The sequence below is a fragment of the Macaca thibetana genome, chromosome 3 (genome assembly GCF_024542745.1).
Source record: "Macaca thibetana thibetana isolate TM-01 chromosome 3, ASM2454274v1, whole genome shotgun sequence".
Lineage (NCBI taxonomy): Eukaryota > Metazoa > Chordata > Mammalia > Primates > Cercopithecidae > Macaca > Macaca thibetana.
Window position 1 is genome coordinate 103,616,832 of NC_065580.1, and position 20,314 is coordinate 103,637,145.

At 39.5% G+C, this 20,314-nt stretch overlaps 2 protein-coding genes across 6 annotated transcripts in view; one reads left to right on the forward strand and one right to left on the reverse strand.

Moving 5' to 3' along the window:
• LOC126950102 (uncharacterized) overlaps window positions 1-20,314 on the reverse strand; it is a 480,177-nt gene that overhangs the window by 214,620 nt on the left and 245,243 nt on the right. The gene's annotated exons all lie outside the window — the stretch shown is intronic.
• Window positions 9,625-20,314, forward strand: part of BBS9 (Bardet-Biedl syndrome 9) — a 510,510-nt gene continuing 499,820 nt past the window's right edge. For 2 of the 5 annotated variants that reach the window (XM_050783267.1, XM_050783270.1), the window contains exon 1: window positions 9,625-9,931. The gene's annotated coding sequence lies outside the window, so the exon portion shown is untranslated. The other 3 variants (XM_050783266.1, XM_050783269.1, XM_050783268.1) reach the window with 3 other exon arrangements.

A 20,314-nucleotide genomic window follows, 5' to 3' on the forward strand; every position in this document is an offset into this window, starting at 1 on the left:
CTTTATATATCTGGGTGCTCCAGTGTGGGGCACATATATATTTATAAATTATTATATCCTCTTGTTGAATTTACCCCGTATCATTATATGATGACCTTCTTTTTCTTTTTTGATAGTTTTTGTTTTGAAATATATTTTGTCTGATATATAAATCTATTTTGTCTAATGTAATATACAAAATAGTATAGCTTCTCCTGCTCTTTTTTGGTTTCCATTGGCATGGAATATCTTTTTCCCATCTTTATTTTCAGTCTTTGTGTGTCTTTACAGGTGAAGACTATTTTCTGTAGGCAACAGATCAATGTATCTTGAGTTTTTAATCCATTCAGACACTCTATATCTTTTGATTGGAGAATTTAGTACATTTACATTTAATGTTACTTTTTTCTACTTCTTTTCCAATATTCATACAATGTTATGATTGATAAGTGATAAGTTACTCCTGCCATTTTGTTGTCTGTTTTCTGGCTGTTTTATGATCTTTTCTTCCTTCTTTCTCCCTTTCTTGTATTACTTTTAGTAGGTATCTTTGATCTTTGGGAGTTCGAATATGAAATGCCTTGAGGTAGTCTTCTTCGGGTTAAATCTACTTGGTGTTCTATAATCTTCTTGTTCTTGATATTGTTATCTTTCTCTAGGTTTGGGAAGTTCTTTGTTATTATCCCTTTAATAAACTTTCTACACCTGTCTGTCTACCTCTTTTTTAAGGCCAATAACTCTTAAATGTGCTCTTTTGAGGCCATTTTCTAGATTCTGTAGGTGTGCTTCATTGTTTTTTTTCCTTTTGTCTCACTGACTATATTTCTAAATAGCCTGTCTTAAAGCTCACTAATTCTTTCTTCTGCTTGATCAATTCTACTATAAAAAGACATAAATTCTTCTGTATGCCAATTGCATTTTTTCAGCTCCAGAATTTATGCTTAATCTTTTTTAATTATTTCGATCTCTTTGTAACATTTATCTGATAGGATTCTGAATTCCTTCTCTGTTTTCTTGAATTTCTTTGAGTTTCCTCAACACAGCCATTTTGAATTCTCTGTCCAAAAGGTCGCATATCTATTTTTCTCCAGGATAGGTCCCTGGTGCCTTATTTAGTTCTTTTGCTAAGTTCATATTTTTCTGGATGGTGTTGATGCTTGTAGATGTTCTTTAGTATCTGGGCATTGAAGAATTAGGTATTTCTTATAGTCTTTATAGTCTGGACTTGTTTGTACCCATCCTTTTTGGGAAGGCTTTCCAGATATTTGAAAGGACTTGGGTGTTGTGATCTAAAGCTTTATCTGCTTTAGAGGGCAACTCATGCACAGTAATCCTGTGGTTCTTGAAGACTTGTAGAGGTACTGCCTTGATGGACTTGGGCAAGATCCAGGAGATTTCTCTGGATTATCAGACAGAGACTCTTATTCTCTTCCCTTAATTTTTCCCAAACAAATGAAGTCTCTCTCTCTGTTCTGGGCCACCTGAAGCTGGAGGTAGAGTGACACAAGCACCCTTGTGGCCACGACCACTGTGACTGCACTAGGTCAGACCTGAAGTCAGGACAGCACTGGATCTCACCCAAGGCCTTTTAGAACCACTGCCTGTCTACTTACCTGTATTCACTCAAGACCCTAGAGCTCTACAGTCAGCATGTAGCAAAGCCAGCCAGGCCTATGTCCTTCCCTTCAGAGTGATGAGTTCTCCCAAGTTCTGGTGGGGGTGCTGTCAGGGAGATAGGGACTACAGTCAAAAACCTCACCATCTACTTGGTGTTCTATTGTACTGTGGCTGAGCTGCGTCACACCACAAGGTGCAGTGCTTCCCACTCTTTCCTCCTCTTTCCAAAGGCAGAGGAGCCTCACCCTGTGGCCACCACCACCACAGGCCCATGGAGAGTATTGCCAGACTACCACTGATGTTCCCTTAAAGCCCAAGGGCTCTTAAGTCAGCTTGTGGTGAATCTGCCTGACCTGGGTCTCACCCTTCAGGGCAGTGGGTTCTCCTTTGACCCAGGGCGGGTGCAGAAATACCATGCAAGAGCCAAGTCTTGGAATTGGGGACCCCGAGAGCCCGCTTTGGGTTCTACTCACCTCTGGCTGAGCTGGTACCTAAGGTGTAAGACAGAGTCCCTTTACTCTTCCCTCTGCTTTTCTCAAGCATAAAGACTGTTGCTCCATAGCAACTACATCTGGAATGTGCTGAGTCTCACCTGAAGCCAATAAGTCTCAGAGTCTCACTGAAGGCTCTCAATGGAGTACCTGTCTATTACTGCTGGTTGTTTAGTGCCCAAGGGCTCTTCAGTTAGCAGGTGATGAATCCTGCCAGAACTAGGTCCTTCCCTTCAAGGCAGCAGGTTCCCTACTGGCCCACATTGTATGTAGAAACACCATCTGGGAACTGGGGCCTGGAATGGAGGGTGGCCTCATGACTCTAACCAGTGCCCTATCCTGCTATGGCTGAGCTGGTATCCAGGATGCAAGACCAAGTCCTCCCCATTCTTCCCTCTCCTCTCCTAAAGTGGTAGGAAGGAGTCCCTTTTGAAGCCACAAGCTGTGCAACCTGGACTAGGTGAGAGTTGATGCCAGCACTCCCACAGCTGCCCTGGCTGGTGTCTCAGTAGGCCATGCACCCACTGAGTTCACTGTCTCTGGGCCTGTTTCAGCCCTAGGACTCATCTAGGAGTTGTGGTCCTTGTGGCCTACACTGCTTTTCAAGTTTACTTACAGCCCCAAAGTACTTTAGTTCATTGTCATGATGCTTGGGGGAACTCAATTTCTGACTGCTGGAATTGGTGATTTCTTGTTGGCTAGGGCTGGTTTAAGTGTTTTCTCCATGGGCAGGTATCAGCTGAGTTTTGTCCAGTCTTCCTTTCTGCTATAACAGGGCAGCACTGAGTTCAGTGCCTTACATTTGCTGCATTCTCCCTCCCCCAGTGCACAGAAATGCTCTTTACACCATGCAACCATTGCTGGGGAGTGTGGGAGGAGTGGTGTTGGCAATTCAATACTTTTTTCTACTTCTTCTGTGCATCTTTCAGCAATATTAAGTCAAAACCAGGTACTGGCTGGGTGCGGTGGCTCATGCCTATAATCTAAGCCCTTTGGGAGGCCGAGGCAGGAGGATCACTTGAGTTCAGGAGTTTGAGACCCGCCTGGCCAACATGGTGAAACCTCGTCTCTACCAAAAATACAAAAAATTAGTGGGGCATGGTGGCACGTGCCTATAATTCCAGCTACTCAGGAGGCTGAGGCAGGAGAATCGCTTCAACCTGGGAGACGTATGTAGCAGTGAGCCTAGATTGTGCCACTGTACTCCAACCTGGGTGACAGAGTAAGACTCTGTTTCAAAAACAAAACAAAACAAAACAAAAACAAAACCAGGTACTGTCACTGTTCACCTGATTTTGCTTCTCATGAAGGTGCTTTTTTCTGTGTAGGGAGTTTTAAATTGCTATCCTTGTTGGGGGATGCTTGGTGCAGGCTTCTATTTTGCCGTCTTGCTCCACCTCCCATCTGAGTTTATATAATTTACTATCTCATGATTAAAAATCTAAAAAGCTATAAGAACTTTATTTCTACTTATGGAAACATGCTTAAATGTGTTTATGCATGTCCACGGTATTTTTACATTATAAAATATGTCATAGTCAGCCAAAATTCATAAACATTTTATTAACAGTGAGAAAAATGAGTGCTTATATAAAATATATAGCAAATAACCCCCCCTTTTAGTTTATGTGACTTAACTAAATGTTTCATTAATTGTTTTAAAATTGTCTTCAAAATTGTCAACATACATTTTTGCCTAGGTTTACTGGTCAGATAATTTTATATTTGTTTTTGCTAGATGTGTTAAGGTCATGATGCTATAAACCCAGTCTAAAACAGAATGACTTTGTTGTGAAATTCTTTCATATATAAGATTGATTTAATATTGTTGATATACTTAAAACAGCTCTGTCTTCTGAGTTATCAACAGGATACCCATGTATTTAACTTTAAAGTTCTTACTTAGATAAATACTTGATATTAACAGACATGAAACTTGTTAATAAACACAGCAATGACTAGCTTTGTCTCGTATTTCAGTTTTCAGAAGTAATCTAGATGTAATTGATAAAAAATAAATTAGTTAATTATAAATAGAGTAAATATTTATTAATGAAATTTTTATGTCATTTAAAATCCTGAAGTTATATTATGTTAAATAGTAGATACAATGTCTGGATCACATCCAAATAAGATAAAAATGGAAACAAACCACTGAATAAATATAAGTTAATTTTTGGCTTTTTAAAGTTTATAAAATTTTAAATATATTTATATTTATTAATCAAAAATGAATTTAGGAAAAAATAATTTTATATGATAAATAATCTTGAATAGTAAATTTTAGTCCTATAAAATAATTGGCTTTTATATAAAATGAAAAATGGGAGGATAAAGACTTGGGCATTAAAAAAATGAGAAAATCTCTAAGCAAGTCTAAGAGCATTTATGAATAATAGGCCTATGAGAAAACTTTCATGAATGATCAGGTTGGCTGGGATTAAAAATAAATAGTTTATAAGTGGTTTTCTAAAATTTAAACATTGACTTTGGAGGTGCACTGATACAGGACCAGAACCTGGTCCTTCATTTTTAAAACAACATTTTCTTGAAGTATTGATCTGCTCCTGATAAAACTGTAAGAAGCTTTCATTTTGAATTCTAAAATCTATTTCTTTAACAGCTACTTCTAAACTGCAGGCAGTTTCTACTTCTGCTCCCTTTTTTCACTGAGATTTATTTAATTTCCCTAGTTTCACATTAAAAATGCTGTCTTCTTCATTTAAAATAGTAATTTCATTGCTTTTTTTTTTTTTTTTTTTGAGACAGGGTTTCACTCAGTCATGCAGGCTGGAGTGTAGTTGCACGATCATGGCTCACTGCAGCCTTGACCTACTGGGCTCAAGCATTCCTCCAACTTCAGCCCCCCTAGTAGCTGAGACTAAAGGCACATGCAACCATGCCCGGCTATTTTTGTATTTTTTGTAGAGACAGGATTTTGCCATATCGTCCAGGCTGGTCTCGAACTCCTGGGCTCAAGTGATCTGCCCACCTTGGCCTCCTAAAATGCTTGGATTACAGATATTGCACCTGTCTGGTAATATCACTTGAGGTAGAGTTTTGCTTTTGCAATTTCTTGGATTCATATCTCAGTGGTTCAAATTTGCCATGTCTTGCTATTTGATTTGCAGGTCATATATCATTGCATTCAGGTTTTTCTCCTCTTTAGAAAGCCTGGGATGGTAACTCTCTCCTTCAATTTTTTTCATCAGTTGCTATACTTTTTTTTTTGGTTCTAACTGCTGGTATGGCCTGACACTAAATATTTATCCTGAAGGTCTAGAAATCAATGCTGTTTTTCAATATAACTTGATTCTGTACTTTTGGCTTTTCTTGATACATGTAAATTGTTATAATCATGACCTGGGACACATCTTCCTGTATCTTATTAAATTCAAGTACCCTTTTCATCAGATTTGACTTCCAGGTTATCTAAATGAGCTCCCCAAAAGGAGAAACAATCACATTGCAGATTTAATTTTTTGGTACCTGGCCTGAGGAAGATTATACATTTTATCAACATAATTTCCTGTGTTGCCTATGTTATATTTGATTTCTTTTTTAAACCTGAAGTTTAAAATGGTTAAGATAATTTTAATGTGATTATTTGTATGGCTTTTTAAGCCTTTTGATTATCACTTTGGTTATATGAATGACTTATTTCACAAGTAACTTGTGATTCTGTATTGATGCAGTGTTTTGAGCCTTTTTAAAAACTTCTTCAAAATCAAATTCCAATTTAAGATTTTTAAATGTAGAATTAACTTTGGAATTTTCCAGTTGGACTCCTGGAAAGCATTGAAAGATATCAGGGGAACCAGCCCCCAATATTTCAACGTAGGTTTTTTTCTATTTTCCCTAAGTGTCGGCCAGTCTGAGAAATAGAGAAAGAGTACAAAAGAGAGAAATTCTACAGGTGGGCCTCTGGGGGTGACATCACCTATTGGTAGGTCTGTGATGCCCCTTGAGCCGCAAAACCAGCAAGTTTTTATTAGGGATTTCAAAAGGGGAGGGGGGTACAAACAGGGAGTAAGTCACAAAGATCACATGCTTGAAAGGGCAATAAAAAATCACAAGGCCAGGGCGAAATTAGAATTACTGATGAGGTTCCATGTCCCACTGGGCATGCATTGTCATTGATAAACATCTTAACAGGAAACAGGGTTTGAGAGCAGACAACCGGTCTGACTAGAATTCACCAGGCTGGAATTTCCTAATCCTAGCAAGCCTGAGGGCATTGCAGGAGACCAGGGCGTATTTCATCCCTTATCTTCAACCTCATAAGGAGGACACTCCCAGAGTGGCTGTCCATAGACCCACCCCGGGAATGCATTCCTTTCCCAGGGTTATTCCTTGCTGGGAAGAGTTCAGTGATATTTCTCCTATTTGCTTTCTGCAAGAAGAGAAATATGACTGTATTCTGCCCGGCCCCACAGGCAGTCAGACCTTATGGTTATCTCCCTTGTTGCCTGAAAATCACTGTTATCCTGTTCTTTTTTAGGATGCCCAGATTTCATATTATTGAAATACATGTTTTACAAATAATTTTTACAGATAATGCAATCATCACAGGGTCCTGAGGCGACATACATCCTCAGCTTACACAGATGACGGGATTAAGAGATTAAAGACAGGCATAGAAAATTATAAGATGTAATCCCAGCACTTTGGGAGGCCGAGATGGGCGGATCACAAGGTCAGGAGATCGAGACCATCTTGGCTAACCCGGTGAAACCCTGTCTCTACTAAAAAATACAAAAAACTAGCTGGGTGAGGTGGCAGGTGCCTGTAATCCCAGCTACTTGGGAGGCTGAGGAAGGAGAATGGCGTAAACCCGGGAGGCGGAGCTTGCAGTGAGCTGAGATCCGGCCACTGCACTCCAGCCTGGGTGACAGAGCGAGACTCTGTCTCAAAAAAAAAAAAAAAGAAAATTATAAGAGTATTGATTGGGGAAGTGATAAATGTCCATGAAATCTTCACAATATATGTTCAGAGACTGTAGTAAAGACAGGCATAAGAAATTATAAAAGTATTAATTTGGGGAAATAATAAATGTCCATGAAATCTGCACAGTTTATGTTCTTCTGCTGTGGCTTCAACCAGTCCCTCCGTTCGGGGTCCCTGACTTCCCGCAACAAAAAGATATCTTTCTCATCTTGTAGAGGTATTAAATGATTTGGGTTATTTGGTAAATTTTATAAGAAACATTGTCAAATGATAACTGATGCTAGATTTTTCTTTTATTTGTATTTATGGGAATGTTATTGATATGAATGTTTGAAAAATTATATAAGTTCATACAAGTCTGCTGGAAATGATGGCTCATGCCTATAATCCCAACACTTTGGGAGGCTGAGGTTGGAGGATTGCTTATAGCCAGGAATTTGTGACCAGCGTGGGCAACAAAGCAAGACCCTGTCTCTACTAAAACAAAACAAAACAAAAAAGAAAAAAAAAAGTCAAGCATGGTGGTACAAACGTATAGTCCCAGCTGCTTGAGAGGCGGAAGCAAAAGGATTGCTTGAGTCCAGGAGTTTGAGGTTGCAGTGAGCTATGAATGTGTGACTGCACTCTAGCCCGGGCAATAGAGCAAGACCGCATCTTTAAAAAAAAATCATACAAATGTATTATATTACCAGTCATCATTCTGGTTATCTTCAAATACTGTGTGTAATAGCAATAAATAAATGTTCTTCTCAGTTGTTAACTTCATCAGATTTTTAACCATGGCTGTTTTAAGTTTTTGTCATCCATGTTATTGTTTTGAATTATTTTTTTAAAAACAGACTCATAGAAAATATTCTAACAAGTACTCTTTTGTTTTTATTTGTTTATTTTTGAGACAATCTTGCTCTGATGCCCAGGCTGGAGTGCAGTGACGTGATCCTGGTTTACTGTGACCTCTGCCTCCCTGGTTCCAGTAATTCTCATGCCTCAGCCTCCTGAGTAGGTGGGATTACAGGCTTGCACTACCACGCTGGGTTAATTTTCTGTATTTTTAGTAGAGATGGGGTTTCACTATGTTGGCCAGGCTGTTCTTGAACTTTTGGCCTCAAATGATCCTCCCACCTTGGCCTCCCAAATTGCTGGGATTACAGGCATGAGCCATTGTGCCTGGCCCTAAAAAATGCTCTTAAATACAGGTTTCTAAAAGCTTGAAGATCAATGGACAAAATAACACTTTCCAGAACTGTAATAAAAAAGTGAGTTCATGAAACTATTAATCAAGATCAGGCAGAACAAAAATTAATTACATGAGTTTAAATAACTGATGAAGACAATGTTTTTATGACTTTATTTCAAATGTTGTTGATTCTTTACTCAAATATTTTTTTCCAGATTTAAGAAAATCTTGTCTCTTAAGCTATTTATAATTTATAGCAATTTGATAAAGTATACTTGTGTAAACAAAGATAAAACCTTTTTTTCTCTTTACTTGATTCCTCCATAATTAGAAAACCATTTGTGAGTCTTCTTGTGGTAATATGGACATTTCAATAAGTCTAATAAAAATCTGCTGTGTCTATATAGCAGAATACAATCGTAAACTGGTTATATTACCAAGGCTTTGACTGAAAGGTCATTTTTGAAACTACTGGGGCCAGACGTGGTGGCTCACGCCAGCAATTCCAGCACTTTGGGGGACCAAGGTGGGTGGATCATTTGAGCCCAGGAGTTGGAGAGCAACCTGGACATGGCAAAACTTCGTCTCTACAAAAAATACAAAAATTAGCCGGGCGTGGTGGTCTGTGCCTGTAGTCCCAGCTTACTAGGAAGGCTGAGGTGGGAGAATCGTTTGACCCTGGGAGGTTGAGGCTTCAGTGCTTCAATGAACAGTGATCGTGCCACTGCACTCCAGTCTAGGCGACCCTGTCAGTAAGACCCAGTCTCAGTAAAAACAAAACAAAACAAAAACAAAAACAACCAAAAAAACCCCCAAAACCAAAAAACTAAAACTAGAATGGTATTTTCTACTGGGAATGTGGATTTGTGGATTGATGGTGAAATACAGAAAATTTAAAGCCTACACTAGAATCCACTGAAAAAAGCAAACAAGAAAAATTTCAAGGTTGGCTACACTGAATGTGAATGTAAAGATTTTTTAAAAAAGTAAAAAACAAAAGAAGACATAGATCCAATCCCATGTACCAGGAAATCCACTCTAAGGTATAGACGGAAAATATATTTAACACGTGTATCAGGACACAGGCACAAGTAACTTCAAAGCAGCGCTGTTTTAAATAGTAAAAAAAGGAGAAACTGGAAACTGTTCAAAAGCTCCATCATCTCTATGATCTTGGTCTTCCGCCCCGTCTTCCTCTCCAAGGTGAATGTGTACTGGGCCAGCACCACCCCCACCACCATGGGGCACAAGCTGGCGCTCGCTACCGAGACCACCCTCGCCACGGTCGCGCGGTGCATGGACGAAGCCCTCATGAATGTCCCGGCAGGAAAAAAACACGGCGATTGGGACTCTCAGAAGCGCGGAATCCCAGAGGACCACCTAGATGCCCGCGACGCCGTGTCCCCGCTAGGCCCCACCCACACGCTCGGAGGGGAGGGCGCGGGCACGCTTCTGGGGGGCGTGGCCTGCGCCCAGAGCCCAGGCAGGAGGCGGGTCTTCCTTGAGGAACTGCTGTCATGACGGGGCAGAGGATTGCAGTAATTATCCCTCTCTGCTAATAAGAACCAGGCCGTGGTTCACTCGAGCCCCGCCCCAGCAGTAATCTAATTCCAACCGCGGCCCCCTGAGAAGTCGGTCTCCTCCTTCGCGCCTCAGCCTCTCTGGACTCCAGCCCCCAGAAGGCGGCGCGGCGCGGCGTGACTGCGCAGTGGCGTCCGTTGTAAGTGCTATGACAACAGGGCGAAGATGGCTCAGAGTTAGTCTGGAGAGGGGAGGTGTCCCTTCCGCTGCGGCCGTCGGGTTTCTGCTACATCCCATTCGCCGCCTCCTCCATCCTTTCCTCCTCGGTGTGAGCAGCAGGACTTGGCATTTGTTCTTGCCTGCCTAGTGTCTTCCAAGGGATAGATGCCGTTTCCTCTGCTGGTCTCTGGGGGGTGACGGGGGGCGCAGGGGAGCTTCTTGGGGGAATCACTCCAACTCTGTGGAGCTGATGGTACTGCCTGGTGGGGCTCTCTCTTTGCCCGGGACGTGGAACAACTTTCAGCTGGAGGACGAGAGGGAATAGTGAAGCTAAAGGTTGCTTTTCTTTGCACCCTCCGTTCTTGCTCCCTCTGCTCCATCACTGGGACCTTGTCAGGCGTTCATAAAGGGAAATTTGCGGAACGAGGGTTCGCAGAAAGGTGAGACAGAGCTCATCTGACGTGGCATCAGGTAAGATGGTATGTCTGGTATTAAACTTCGGGTACATGAATGCCCTTTCCATTTTTTATTTTGTGAACAAGATCCTCCAATGCAATAAAATGGTTTGGGGGCTGTAAGGTGATTGATTTCTTAGAAAGATGTTTGCACTGGAATAAACACTAGGAGCACAAAGTGTATGCGATTCTGTGAATACCTTTGAGAAAAAAGGGATGAGACTTTTTAAGGATTCCATTGAGGAATGTCACATGGAGCATGAGCATCCTCCTGAGACACTTCAACAGGTCTGTGAGTAAATGGGCAGAACAGTTCCCAGCCTACGACTGAAGTAGGATGCATGTACTAATACCCCCATTCCTTCTCGTAATAGGATTATTGTTTCTTCTCTTTTTACTTGGAGACCACAACAGTTTAGATGAGCTGCGCTGATTTTATCAGCACTTGCTGCCAGTCAAGTCCTGCATTTGACTTCAATTTCCTGGAGAAATGTATTTTTTTGGGTATCTCACTTTTACTTTAAAAATGAAACCGTATCTTACATGTATACACATCTTACATGTCCTCATTGATAAACAACTTGAAAGATGCTGCAGGATAAGCTATGGGTCTTAAGTTGGCTAGCAATCAGAGAGAGAAAGATTTTCGAACTTATTAGCATTTTATAAAGAAAACAATTACTGAGATTTTTTTTCATGAATAAGCGGAAGAATTAAAAAAAGAAACTAGAAAACCCAGAAGTTTTTAAAGAAGAATTTAAAAAAATTTTATTTTGAAAACAAGTTACAAGTTATTTGTGAGACTTTAAGGGATTTTTCATTGCGTGTAATTGTTGTGGTTAAATTACAACTATACACTTATATTTATGGTACAGCTTCTTGATAGAAATGCTCATTGAAATGCTCATTGAAGGGAAAAAATCCAACAGCAATAGTATATATAGTAATTTTAAAACTTTTACACCTTTTGAGGGATGTAGTAAGTCTTACGCTTTAGAATACTTTCAAATATTTTTTGAAAATTATTAAAATACATGAAGTTATTATAAAACATCCCTGCTGATGAATAACATTTCCATTAGTGATTGCTATCAGTCTTTGTGAGTCCCATTTCAAATTTCAGTCCAGAGGGTGAGTTTGGCATTCGTAATTGTGTCTCGCACAGAACACACTACCATTGTCTCTTTCCACTACCACTGCTACCACCGTCTCTCCCACCACCACTGTTTCTATTGTTAGGTTATTACTGACTATTGAGTACTTGCTATGGGTTGAACCATTTTATCCTCCTCCATCCTAGAACAATTGAGATACTAGAGGATGAGGGACTTGTTTCAGGTCATGTAGTGGAAACGTGGTCAGAAAGTGGACCCAGAGCTGTCCTACTCCAAATTTTGTGTTATTTTGCCCTTTGCGTCTTTTGTTGAAAATTCCAAGTGAGCCCTTGTATTATTGCCTACAAAAGCAGTATACTTCTAATGCTATATGCATTTGTCATCTTTCTTTGACTGGAAGACCTGATTTCTACTTTCTTAAATTTAATGTGCCACTAGCATAACCTGGAAAAAGCAAAGCTCTGAAAATGAACAACAGCTTCAAGGTCTGTTTCCAGAACTGACCTTCAAACCCGTATGTTTTTCCCACAGCATTCTTTGGGGTTATTACTTTCACAGCTGATCATATTGTAGGACTAGGTCAATGAGGTGTTAATACAGCCACCTCTTAAATAAAACCTGAATTTGAGTAAACTTGTTGTAGAAAAAATAAGTATTCAATACAAACAAGTGTCAAGTGAAGAATGTAGAAGAGAATTTCTAGAGTTTAGGGGGTAAGGAGATTATCTCCCATTTATTATTCTAACAAGGCATTAGAAACTAATCTGTTGTGCCTATTTATAGGAATGCCCCTGTTACAACATTCAAATTATTGTCTTCTAATCATCCTTTAACAATTTAATCAAATGTATGACATACTTGCCTGCAGTTTGAACTTGTAGTGATTAGAATTAGTGTGAATAGAGCTATTGTTTTTATAGTCTACATGGAGGGGCGTGTGCATAGGCCATTTGTTTAGGGTTCTGGAGTAGACAGTCTGGGTTTAGGTACCGCACATCACTTAACTAGTGAGACCACTGGCGCAGGTTTCTTAACCTCTCTGTATTCAAGGATACCTGAATAATAGTATCTACAATTTACTTTGTAGTTTTGTTATGAAGATTAAAATAGAATGCTTGCAAAGCGTTTAGAATCCTGACTGGGCTTTAGTAAATGATTAGTAGATACTTTCCTTTAAGGCGATATCATTAAAAACCTGGTTTTTATTTTCCAGTTACTTAAAAGACAAATCAGTGAGCAACTGGAAATCAACACTGAATGAAAAGGGGATAAAATGCAAACCTCGGTTCCTTATTCAAGACAGTTAACTAAACTGAATTTAAAAAATCAGTGTATACATATTTTATTTTTTGTTATTTAGAACACTTTTTGTTTATTTTTGTAACCCAAAAGCCAGGTTTCATGACTGAAAAATGTTTATTACTATTGGTCCTTACCATCCTTCCTAACCTGTCAGTATCAGATCTCCCCCACCCAACTGCTTATCTTAATATCTCAATGTCAAGGCCTATATCTTTCCTAGATTGGAATACAGATGAGCATTTTATTTATGTCTCAATTTATGGCTAATTTTTCATTTTCTTGATGACTTAGGATGTCTTCCAGGAAAAAGGGCAGAATGTATTTTGCTGACTTTCTAAATTTAATTTGCTGTTGCACTTTTTTTTTAATATTTAAAGAAGTTTAAAAAATTTTTGTTTTTTCTGCCATGCTTGGCAAAGATGATGTCTCACTATGTTGCCCAGGCTTGTCTTGAACTCTTTAGCTCAAGTGATAAATCCACCTTGGCCTCCCAAAGTGCTGGGATTACAGGTGTGTGCCACTGCTCCTGGCCTAATGGTAAATGTGGCCAAAATACAGGAGTGTTCTACTTAAAAAAAAAAAAAAAAAAAAAAACTTCATTTTTGTTTTTTGGGAGAATTTGAAGCATAAGCAAAAGCATAAAGAATAACAAAATGAACCCCCATGTATCCATCACCATTTGTTCTCTTTAAAAAAAAAAAAGCTTTGTTGAAATATAATTCAAATACTATACAATTCACCCATTTAATGCATAAAATTCAATTCCTTTTTTGTATGTTCACAGATACATGTAACCATTACCACAGCCAAGTTTGGGTTATTTTTATCAACTCAAAAAGAAACCGCACATCCTTTAGCTGTAACTCTCCTTCCCGCTTCGTTCTCCCCTACGCTGAGACCTAAGCAACTATGAATCTACTTTCTGTCTCTATGAATTTGCCTATCCTGGATATTTTATATAAACAGAATCATATAATAGGTGGCCTTTTGTGACTGGCTTCTTTAACTTAGCATGTTTTTAAGAGCCAGATATGTCTTATTCTAAAACCTATATGCTTTTATTCATTTATGTTGTAACATATATCAGTATTTTGTTCTTTTCTTTTTTATGGCCAAATAATATTCCACTGTATGGATACTACCTTTTGTTTATATATTCATCAGCTGATGGACATTTGGGTTGTTTCCAAATTTTGGCTATTATGAATAATGCTACTATAAACATTTATGTGTAAGTTTTTTTGTATGGACATATGTTTTCATTGCTCTTGGATAGATACTTCAGTATTAAATTGCTGGGTCATATGGTAATTCTGTGTTTAAGTGTTAGAGGAACTTCTAGATTCCTTTCTAAAGTGGTTGCATCATTTTGCATCCCCACTAGCAGTATATGAGGGTTCTGATTTCTCCACATCCTCACCAACACTTATTACTATCTGACTTCTTTGATTCTGTCATAGTAGGTATGAAGTGATATCTCATAGTTTTGATTTGTGTTTCCCTAATGACTAATTATGCTGAGCATTTTTTTTTTGGAAACAGAGTTTTGCTCTTGTTACCCAGGCTGGAGTGTAATGGTGTGATTTTGGCCCACTGCAACCTCTGCCTCTCGGGTTCAAGCGATTCTCTTACCTCCCAAGTAGTTGGGATTACAGGCACCTGCCACCATGCTTGGCTATTTTTTTTTGTTTTGTTTTTTGTATTTTTAGTAGAGATGGGGTTTCACCATGTTGGCCAGGCTGGTCTCGAACTCCTGGCCTCAGGTGATCCTCCTGCCTTGGCCTCCCAAAGTGCTGGGATTACAGGCATGAGCCACTGCACCTGGCCTTGAGCATCTTTTTATGTTCTTATTGGCCATTTGTATATCTTACTTGGAAAAATACCTATTCAGACCCATTGTTCATTTTTAATTGGACTTTTTTTATTATTGAGTTGTATGAGTTCTTGTATATTATCAGATATATGATTTGCAAATATTTTCTCCCATCATTTCATCTTCTTGATGGTGACCTTTGAAAACCAAAAGTTTTTAGTTTTGATGAAGTCTAGTTTATTTATTTTGTTTTTTTTGAGATAGAGTCTCACTCTGCTGCCCAAGCTGAGGTGTAGTGGCATGATTTTAGCTCACAGCAACCTCAAACTCCTGCCTCAGCCTCTCAAGTAGCTGGGACTATAGGCATACACAACCATGCCCAGCTAATTTTTTATTTTTTGTTTAGATGGGGTCTCGCTTTGTTGCCCGGGCTCTTCTGAAACTCTCAGGCTTGAGCAGTTTGCTTGCCTCAGTCTCCCAAAGTGTTGGGATTACGGACGTCAGCCACTGCACCTGGCTTTATTTGTTTATTTATTTATTTTGAGACAGGATCTTGCTCTGTCATCCAGGCTGGAGTGCAGTGGTGCAATCATGGCTCTCTGTAGCCTCAGCCTCCCAGTGTTAAGCAATTCTCCCACCTCAGCCTCCCCAGTAGCTGGGACTACAGGCACACACCACCACACCTGGCTAATTTTTATATTTTTTGTAGTGATGGGATCAGCACAGGCTGGTCTCAGACTCCTGGCTCAAGCAATCCTCCTGCCTTAGCCTCCCAAAGTATTGGAGTTACAGGCATTAGCCACCATGCTTGGCCCTTATTTATTTTTTATTGCTCACATTTCTGGTGTCAAATCTAAGAATCCATTGCCAAATCTGAGGTCATAAAGATTTACTTATATTGTTTTCTAAGAGTTTCAAGAGTTTCATAATTTTATCTGTACATGATCTTATACTTAGATCTTTGACACATTTTGAGTTAATTTTAAACATATGATTACAGGTAAGCATCCAATTTCATTCTTTTGCATGTGACTATTCGGTCATCTTAGACCCATCTGTTGCAATTACTTGTTGAATGATCTTGACACCTTTGTTGAAAATTGGTTGATCATAGATGTATGGGTTTATTTCTGGACTCTTAGTATTTTCCATTTATCTTTATGTCTATCCTTATGCTAGTGCCATACTGGCTTAATTATTGTTGCTTTAGTAAGTTTTGGGGAAGTGTGAGTTCTCTACCTTTGTTCTTTTTTAATTTTAAGATTGTTTTTGCTATTCTGGGTCCTTGGAAATTCCATACAAATTTTAGAAGAAACTTGTTGATTTCTACAGAGAAGTCATCTGGGAATCTGATAGGGATTACATTGAATCAGTAGATTGATTTGGGAAGTATTGCCATCCTAACAATATTAAGTCTTCAGATCCATGAACATGGGATGTTTTCCATTTATTTAGATCTTCTTTATTTCTATAACAATGTTTTCATAGTTTTCAGAGCATAAGTTCTACATTTCTTTTGTTAAATTTATTCCTAAGTATTTTTTTTTTTTTTGAGATGGAGTCTTGCTCTGTTGCCCAGGCTGGAGTGTAGTGGTATGATCATAGCTCACTGTAATCTTGAACTCTTGAGTTGAAGTGATCCTCTTGCCTCAGCCTCCTGTGTAGCTAGTATTACAGGTGAGCACCACCATACCTGGCTAACTTATGTATTTTACTCTTTTGGGTGCTATTGTAAATGTAATTATTTTTTAAATTTCATTTTGGATTGTTCATTGCAAGAATATAGAAATATAATTGATATTCGTATATTTATTTTGTATCCTGCAACCTTGCTTAACACATTTAGTAGTTCTAATCTTTTTTTGTGAATTCCTTAGGATTTTCTATATACAAGATTATGTCATCTGTGAGTAAAGATAGTTTTACTTCTTCTTTTCTCATTTGGAGGCCTTTTATTTCCTTTTCTTACCTAATTGCTATAGTTGAGAGCATCCAGTATGATTTTGAATACAAGTGGTGAATGCAGACATCCTTGTCTTACGCCTGATCTTAGGAGGAAAGCGTTCAGTTTACACTATTAAGTATGATGTAAGCTGTGGATTTTGCATAGATGCCTTTTATCAGTGTGAGGAACCTTCTATTCCTAGTGTTTTGAGTGTTTTTTATAATGGAAGAGTTGGATTTATGGAGGTGATCAAGTGGCTTTTGATTTAGATTTTATTGATTTTACATTAGTTCATTTCTGGATGTTAAGGATGCCTACCTTGCATTCTTTAGGTAACTCTATTTAGACATGTTATGTAATACCTTTTATATATTGTTGGATTCAGCTAGTAGTATTTTGTTGAGGATTTTTGCATCCATATTCATAAGGGATATTGGTCTGTTGTTTTCTTGTGATGTGTTTGGTTTTGGCTCAGGGTAACTAGATTTATAAAATGAGGTGGGAAGTATTCTCTCCTCTTTTGTTTTTTGGAGTGGTTTTTGAAGAATGGGTATAATTTTGCTTTAATTGTTTAGTAGAGTCCACCAGTGGATCTATCTTGGCCTGGCCTTTTCTTTGTGGATAGTTTTTTGATTACTAATTCAATTTCTTTATTTATTATGGATCTATTTAGATTTTTTATTTCTTCTTGAGTCAGCAGAGGGTCTCCTCTGTTCTTGGGTATACCAGTGGAGTATACTTAAGCCCTCAGCTCCCCGTGTGTGTCCCTCCTGTGCTATCTGCACCCAGAGTTAGAGGGGACCGAGGTGTTAGGGGACTGGTGTATCAGCACTGCCCCGAGCACGCACACACATGGCCGGGTTGCGACAGCACCTGGGCTGGGCTTCAACTTTGGTTGGAAATCGGAGTGGGCTCTGGGAGTTGGGAGAGGCCAGGGAGCGGGAGTGGGCACTTCCAAACTGCAGGGGCAGGGGTGCTTCCCGGGCCACCGACAGTGCAGGGATGCCTGCGTCTGGAGTTGTGATTGAGTGGCTGCAGCTGCGCCCAGGAGCGCGGGGCTCCTGCCCCTCCAACTTGGTAGGGGGCGGGGCTCCTCCCTGTTCCCGGCCCCCGCTGGCTCCACAGAGTGGGCAGCACCTGCTGTGTCTCCTCCGCTGCAGCCAGCGTCTTCGCAGCGGCTGCCATCACTGCTGCCTAAGCTGTCTTTTGAAATCCACCCATTTTTTATCAAAGGAAATTAGTGGTATCCCAACTTTGTACTGATGAGAGTTTGTGGTTTCTTAATTTCTTCGGGGTGGGCAGTGCTTCTTCTGTGCTTCTACTTTTGAAACTGGAGAGAGGCACTTCGGAAACAAATGGTGACTATTGATTATCAGCCCAAATTGTTTTTTTTCTATTGTTTATTAATTCTTTAAAGATGTAAGTCCTTATTGTTCAATAAATTATTGTCTACAATGGTGCATGATACTACTTCCGACATTGGGGGAACAAACATACAGATGTTTATGTAATGGAATTTATGAAATTCTCCTATGCATGACCTTATGTTTGCCCTGGCATGAAAGTCTTTGTTGTTGCTCTGAAATATTGTTCTGAAATAATTAAGGTAGCTATGTTCTTGTGAGGAAGAGCCATTTATTGGATGTAGGTTTAAAAATTAGCCATTCCTCCACAGTCTTTAAAGATTAAAACAAAGCAAACAAACAACAACAAAAAAATCCTTCTATCGACATACTTTTTCAGTTTTTTGATATTAAATTGCAGATTATTGGCAGCCTAATGAGACAGGGGTCTAGAGACCAGGGAGAGAGTATGCAGAAGCAAGGTCCTGCCATTAGCTGTGTGAGGTATGGGAATCATGTAATTTCTCTGGGCCTCTCCTGTAAAGTGAGAGGACCAGCTGATTGATGGATACTTTACAGCTGTTTTAGTCTTTGACTTGAAAAATAATTTTTTTTTGAGCCCTCAAAAGGTAACTGATGGCAGAGGCCCTCTGAAAAAGAAGGGGAAAACTGGAGCTCTGCTATAAGAAAATATCCACTTAGGCAATCAGGTATCAGTTATATCATTGCCTCTTCAACCTTAAGGTCCTTGTGATTCACCTGGAGATACTGTTTGGGGAGGATGAGATTCAACATTTCTCATAAGTTTTTGAGTGATACAGATGCTGCTGATCCAGGGAGTACGCCTGGAGTAGCAAGGAACCAAACTCCGTGAAAAGAAGGATTTCAGGAGCAAACAAAGTGGTGGGTGAATGAGGAAAAATTGATAGAGCAGGAGAAACAATAATGATATATATATTTTTAAGAGACAGGGTCTGGCTTTGTTGCCCAGGCTGGAGTGCAGTGGCGCAATCATGGCTCACTGTGGCCTCAACTCCTGGGCTCAAGTGGTAGACTGGCTAATTTTTTTTTTTTTAGGGGGAGAGATGGGGTCTTGCTATGTTGCCCAGACTGGTCTCAAACTCCTGGCCTGAACCAATTCTCCTGGCTTGGCCTCTCAAAGTGCTGGCATTACAGACATGAACCACTGTGCCTCGCCAAGAAGGATTTAAATGATGCCTTTGTTATTTTGTCAGTACAAGTAGATTTCTAATTTTTGGTTAGAAGTTAATGAGAAATGAGGCTAGGTGTGGTGACTCATGCCTATAATCCCAGCACTTTGGGAGGCTGAGGTCAGTGGATCACCTAAGTTCAGGAGTTCAAGACCAGCCTGACCAACATGGAGAAACCCCGTCTCTACTAAAAATACAAAATTAGCTGGGTGTGGCGCATGCCTGTAATACCAGCTATTCGGGAAGCTGAGGCAGGAGAATCACTTGAACCGAGGAGGTGGAGTTTGCGGTGAGCTGAGATCGTGCCATTGCACTCTAACCTGGGCAACAAGAGTGAAACTCCATCTCAAAAACAAAAACAAAAACAAAAAAGTTAATGAGAAATGAATGTCTTCTATAGGCATTCCTATTTGTCGACATTGTTGGAAAGTTAGTTCTTTCATATTGGAGGATTTTTTTGATTCTTTTTTTGTCTTTTATCTTTTAACAGCCCACTAGATCATAATGTTGGAGGATATTTTTGTATTCATTCTAGCAAGCTGAAAAAATTTATTGACTAGCAGGTTTTTCAGGTCATTTTCATAGGATAGCTACTTTCACTTGATGCAGTATTTATATTCAAACTCCAGCTTTGTCTCTTGTGGTCACTTATCTAAGGATTTTGACTTTTAAAAAATGTATCATTCATTATCATTGACAGAAAAAACTCTTCTTTCTCCCTTACTTGGTTTAGTGTGTTCTCTAGGCAGGAAGATGAAAACCCATGCAGTTTTCTTTTCTGCCTGTGTTAGGCAAAGGTAAGACCCCCCCTTGAGTGTTGTATAGTTCTTCCTTTCTTATTTTTCTCTCCCTGAGACTTTTGAACCGGCTGAAGCAGGAGTGAGCAGAGGATCACTTACTCTTTGGTTGGTTACTACTGATTTCTGTCCTTAGCTATGTCTCCAAATGGAGCTTATGCCTCCATGTCTTCATCCTTTATGGTGTATCAGGAGCACTTGATACAGCAGGTCACTCCCTTATTCTGGACACATTTTTTTTTTTTTTTCCCCACTTCCTTCCAGATAACTTTCTTCTGGCTTTGTTTTGATCTCAGTGAATGCCCCTTTTAAGCTTCTGGTGGATTCCTCTTCTAATTCTTCTTCTTTTTTTTTTTTTTTTTTCTTTTTTTTTGGAGACGGG